Source organism: Gossypium arboreum, chromosome 2, assembly GCF_025698485.1.
Source record: "Gossypium arboreum isolate Shixiya-1 chromosome 2, ASM2569848v2, whole genome shotgun sequence".
In the NCBI taxonomy this organism is placed as follows: Eukaryota; Viridiplantae; Streptophyta; class Magnoliopsida; order Malvales; family Malvaceae; genus Gossypium; species Gossypium arboreum.
In genome coordinates this window covers 27,355,073-27,361,374 of record NC_069071.1, presented here as the reverse complement: position 1 = coordinate 27,361,374, position 6,302 = coordinate 27,355,073, and the positions used below count along the sequence as shown (strand labels likewise).

General features: G+C 34.6%; 1 long non-coding RNA gene across 1 annotated transcript; it reads right to left on the bottom strand.

The window, feature by feature from the left end:
* Window positions 1–571: 571 nt before the first annotated feature.
* On the bottom strand, window positions 572–2,793 carry LOC128283468 (uncharacterized). The gene is made up of 2 exons (XR_008273824.1): window positions 2,604–2,793; window positions 572–1,688 (listed from the first exon to the last, which is right to left on the bottom strand). It is a non-coding gene; the product is annotated as an uncharacterized LOC128283468 (long non-coding RNA).
* Between the last annotated feature and the right edge of the window lie 3,509 nt (window positions 2,794–6,302).

Sequence of the window (6,302 nt, the reverse complement as noted above, 5' to 3'; positions counted from 1 at the left end):
ACTTGGTAGGAGATTGAATGCCACCTTCTAAAGATCTAAATTTTAAAATCGAGTTTTCGCATTCTTTATAAAATTTTCGTCTTGAAAATCTTTGTTTTGTAAACCCATTCCACAGCCGAGTTGTTGCAACTGGGCTCTGATACCACTAAATGTAGCACCCCAAACCCGGCCCAGAAGTTATGGCCGAATCCGGCATGCCACATCAAAACTTAAAAAAAAAATTCCATTCTAAGTCCAGAAAATCGTACTTGATGTTCAAAAGATTAATTCATTAAGGGTTAAAGTGAAAGGAAGCTGTGCACCAGGTAGGAAACCGGAAAAGAGGTGGTGAGTCCATCGGACTGCTTAAGTACCAAGCTCCCTTCGGATCCAATCCTAGACATGCATACCGCCATTGCCACACCTTAACGTCATGGATGTTTCTAGGAAACCGGTTCGATTAAGTCATTCTTAGGAAAAGTGATTAATTTTGGAAAATACTTTCATTGCGGAAGCTTTGCTTGTTGTCGTGTTATTTTGAAATCAACTGTTGTTTTTGAAAACGCGCCCTAAAGCTATCCAATTTCAACAGTTAAAATAATATTACCTATCTTAGTAATACATATTAAAACCATCAAAAATAGTTAAGCGGCCTTATTACATTTAAAAACACAAAACTTTAATCGTAAATAAAAGGATGTCCAGTTCACCAGAAGAAAATCAAACTTTCAGAACGGGTGGTCACTCCGAATTCCCTCTCAGCTCCAAGCCCACTATGGTTGGGGATTACCTGCGTGGATGAAAATAAAAGGGGTGAGTTTGGGGAAACTTAGTGTGTAAATTAACCCAACCATAGCCTATATCACTCAAACCACGAAATAGAATAAGTTGGCCTTAGCCTAGAAGAAATTGAATAAAGCCCATAGGCCCATAGCGTAACGTAAGCAGATATTACATGTTTATGCAGAAACCCAACCATATCCAACCGTATACACCCCCATACCAACCTTACACCGTGTGGGGAGACAGCTTGACCCACCCAACCGCTACACACTACAGAATTTGCAGCATGGCTGCCAGAACAGATAATGTGACAGAGTCACCAGATAAAGATAATCGTGGCAGAGCCACCAGAACAGATATATGTGGCAGAGCCACCAGATCAGATATTTGTGGCATAGCCACTAGAACGCTTCCTCCATAATATAACCCATGTCCCCATGCAACAAATATATAATCATGGCATACATCATACAGAATCAGATCGTCATGCTTTTCAGTCAAAATTAACCCTAGGGGTATAACGGTAATTTTGCACCTAGGGGTATAACAGTAAATTTTCCATACATAGGGGTATTATAGTAATTTAGCTACTTTTAGGGTTTTCATGCATATCCTAACTATTTACGTACTATCAGAACACTTACCGCACATACTTACTGAATTGGGCCCGTTGGCCCATGAATCCAATCTTTGGTCCATTAAGCCCAAATTATCAAAATGTACGAAATCGCGCGTACTGCAGTTTATTAATTTAGATTACCAAATATACAAACCCAACTATCTTACAAGCATTCGCTTTTCATAAATTCCCAAAATACCGACTTTTCGGCATTTCGCTTTTCGCTTTTGCCAATCTAGTCTATGAGAGGGTGTCAGTTACACACTGTATGCTTGACGATATCTTGTGAGATCCACACACGAACCGCCTACAATTGGATTACTAACACGTTAATCTAACTATTCAAATACAAACTACGATTAACCCCTTACAATATTCGCCAACCACACCTACAGATCATAGTAAGCTTATAAGAAATCAATAAGCAACTCATTAACAAATTTTTGTCAATGTTTACCACATAATCATAATTTCACTGCAAGCTGTCTTCCTGACCAACAGTCACTAAATTATTTATAACTGGAGCTACGACACTCCAAATCAAGTGCCGTTAATTTTCCCTGAAAATAGACTCATATATCTTTTATCCATAAAATTTTCAGAATTTTTGGTATGGCCAATCAATACCAGATTTTTCTTAAAATTTCCCATGTTTCACTGTTTGACTAATCTAACCACACTTCATTACGAATCAAATTTCACATTGTACAGAATTCAAAATATGTTCTTGTTTATTTCATTAGAAACTAGACTCAATAAGCTTTAATTACATAATTTATTCAGCTTCTAATTCATCTCCCACAATTTATGGTGATTTTCCAAAGTCACGTTACTGCTGCTGTCCCAAGCAGATTTATTACCAAATCACTCTTTCACACCTAACTTGCATGCTTGTTATTTAAACATGTATATCACCAATCAATCATCACATATCTATGATTTTACTTAAGTATAATCTCCATTTCATCATTTTAAAGCACAACATGTTAGCTGATTTTTCCCTTTAACATCTAAGGCATATGCATGCTTATTTGTTTGGCTCAACTTCACCTATCTTCCATTTTTTCATCAAAAGAACATGAAATAACAACCATTTCGTTCATTTTAATTCATGACTAAATGCTCACAACACAACTAAAAATCAAAATATACTTCAAGAGTTAAGGTAGAATCAAGAAGAACTCATGAACCTCAAAATAGAAGCAAGGTACCAAGAACTTACCTTCAATTTTCCTCCTCCTAATGACCGAATACTCAAGAGCTTTCTCCTCTCCTTTCTCTTCTCTAACTTTCAGCTATGATGAACAAAGATGGACAAAACTTTGTTCTTTTCACCCCTTTTTCTTTTAATAAAACTTCATATTTCATCCATTTAATTCTTTAATACAAAAGACATGAAATTCTTATCATGAAACATTTACCTAACCCATTATCATGGAACATTTACCTAACCCATTATCATGGAACATTTACCTAACCTATTATCATGGAACATTTACCTAACATATTATCATGAAACATTTACCTAACCTATTATCAATTTGTATCAATTTGTACCATAAATTATGGATATCAAGTGTACATTTTGTCTACAACAACATGATGGCTGGCCACTTCATGTAAAATGGGAGGTTTGTCATGCAAATCCTCCTATTTTGCACTCCTATTTATTTGGCCACTTCAATTTAGCCTATAGCATTTTCAAACATTTTCACATAGGTCCTATTTCATAATTTCACCCCCTTTTTCTTATGGAACAAAATTAACTAAAATTGCCGAGTTCTATCTTAAGCTTGGGCTTTCTAGAGGCCCACTAACATAATTAAACCTATGCCAACATTCACGATTCCCGAAAATTGGGGCGTTACATGTGTGTCTACCGTGTGGACAAAAATAAGGCTATTTACCAAGCCATTTTGCCACCCTTGCTTGCACCAATCTACACAACAACAAGCAACACAAATCCAAGTATATTCATACAACCAATTTAACCACAACCAAGATATCAATGTATCATTTACATGCAACCATCTACCGCATACAATCATCACCTACTTATAAACTCAATCCATGCAAATTCACACATCCATGAAAACATCATCATATGCATATATATACTTAAGCCAATATTAGCCACTTTCAATGGCCATTTACAAAATGAATTATCAAATAACATAAGCCAACACTTATGGCCAAATCAACTATGACACATAACAAAAAGACCAAGTCCCTATACATGGCATACTCAAAATAAGGAAATCATAAGTACCCAAAATGAAATTTTGATAGTGTGAATGGATCTCCGACCGTCTTCGATCCTCGAGCTGGCTTGGTGACACTATAAGACAAGGGAAAGGAAAATGAGTAAGCTTTAAAGCTTAGTAAGTTCTTATGCAAATAATAGGCATTATAAACACACTTTAACATAGATTTAAAATAAAGTCAATTAACATAAATGTCATTGTGAATTTATAATCAAGATTAGCATAGATGTATTTAAACTCTTAACATCATAACTTACTTGATCAAACCAATCCGAGGTTTCATCACATATCGAACTCATTAAGCATGAGTTTTGTGTACATACCTGTACCAACTTGCAACTCACCATAATCTTTCACAACATATCATAGTCTTTCCCAACTTTAACATTGTCGTTAGGTTTCCCGTTCAACCACTTGGAATACTAAAGGATACTTGGGATATCTCACACACATAGTACCATACCAATGTCATATCTCAGATATGGTCTTACATGGGATCTCATATCGATGCCAATAGCCTAGCTATGGTTTTGCACGAAATCTCATATTGATGCCATATCCCAGATATGGCCTTACACGTAGTCTCAACTAACCCTAATGTCATGACATTTGTATCCTAACTATTCCTAAGGTTCAACCTGGATTTTCTCGCTTGTCGAACTTCGTTGAATTCATTAAAAGAGTAAATCACAATTCATACAATATTAACAAAATTAAGGCTTAAATAATAATGCATTATTTACATATGAACTTACGTCGGTACCCAAAATAGTAGATAAGGATTTAATTGTCCAACACCTTATTCTTTCTCCGATCAAGGTCCAAACTTTGTTTTTCTTGATCTATAATAACAAATTTAGCTTATTTATTATTCAAATTATTCAATTCAGTCCAAAAATCATACTATAGAAAAATTACACTTTTTCTCCTAAACTTTGACATATTTACAAATTAGTCCCTAGGCTCGTAAAATGAAATGTATTCAATTTCTTGGTTGCCCAAGCCTAGCCAAACCATAAACATGCTCATATTAGCCCACATTATTCATCAAATCAAATTTTTTACTACCCATTTTACAACTTTTTACAAATAGGTCATTTTTAGGTATTTTCATGAAAAATCACTCAGTAAAAGTTGTTTATCACACCTTAAACATGCAATATCTTCCATCAAAAATCAAAATACATACATGTTACACATGGGTAAATTTTTAAACATGAACCTTACTTCAAAATAATGGTAGAAATAAGTAAATCAAGTTATGAGAACTTCAAAAATGTAAAGAACATTAAAAACGGGGTAGAATGCACTTACTATCAAGCTTGAAAGTTGAAGAAACCCTAGCTATGGTGTTCTTATGAGATTTAGCCAAGGTAGAAGATGATGGACAAAATTTTGACTTGATTTTCCCTTTTTATTCTTTTATTTACCAAATGACCAAAATGCCCTTTTTGCCAAACTTTAAAATTTTATCTCACCATGTCTATTTTTTCCACTAAATTAAAAAATGGTCTAATTATCATATAAGGACCTCTAATTTAAAATCTCATAGCAATTGGATACCTCTAGCATGTGGAACTCAACTTTTGTAAATTTTATAATTTAGTCCTTTTTACTAAATTGAATGCCCAAACGTCAAAATTTTTTAATGAAATTTTCATGAAATCACTCTGTGAAACTATAGACTATAAAAATATAATAAAATTAAATTTTCCTAAGTTGGATTTGTGGTCCCGAAACCACTGTTTCGACTGGCCCCAAAATTAGGCTATTACATTTTTTACTTTCATTTTATATTATCATTTATAGAGAACATTTTTTATTTTCTATTTTGGAGAGATAAATGGATCGGTTAGCTACGAAGCTTTGAAGCAAGGATCCTTGTTGAGCAATATAGAAAATCTAAAAAATTCGGGTAAGGAACATTGCAAGGTAGTGACTATAAAAAGTGGTAAGACTTTGGAGCCTAAGACGGTTGTGATTGAAGTTAAACCTACTAAGAAGGAGAACAGTTGAAATTCCTACACCAGTAAAGCCAGAATCTACACAATTTGATGAGGTAAGATCTAACCCAATGAATTCTGATAAGCTAGCATCTTTTCTAGATACAAATTTACCTCTTCAGAAAATTTGTCAGATTCAACCCAAAGTTCCATCACCTCCATATCCTCAAAAGTTCCAACTAAATAAGTAAAAACATGAGGTGCAATTCAAGAAGTTTTTGGATATTCTAAAGCAACTTCACATCAATATCTCGTTGGTAGAAGCTTTAAAGTAAATGCCTGATTATATGAAGTTCATGAAGGACATCCTATCCAAGAAGAAAAGACTTAGTGAGTATGAGACTATCGTTTTAACGAAGGAGTGCAATGCGTTCTTACAAAACAAGCTACTTTCGAAATTGAAGGACCTTGGAAGCTTTACTATACCCTGTAATATCAAAGAATCTTATTGTGGTAAAGCTTTGTGCGACTTAGGAGCAAGCATCAACTTGATGCCCAAATCTATTTTCAAGCTGTTGGGAATAGGTGAAGTAAGACCCACTACCGTGACACTCCAGTAGGCGAATCGATCTTTAGCATACCCAGAAGGAAAGATTGAGAATGTTTTGGTAAGAGCTGATAAATTCATTTTTCCTGCTGATTTCATTGTCTTAG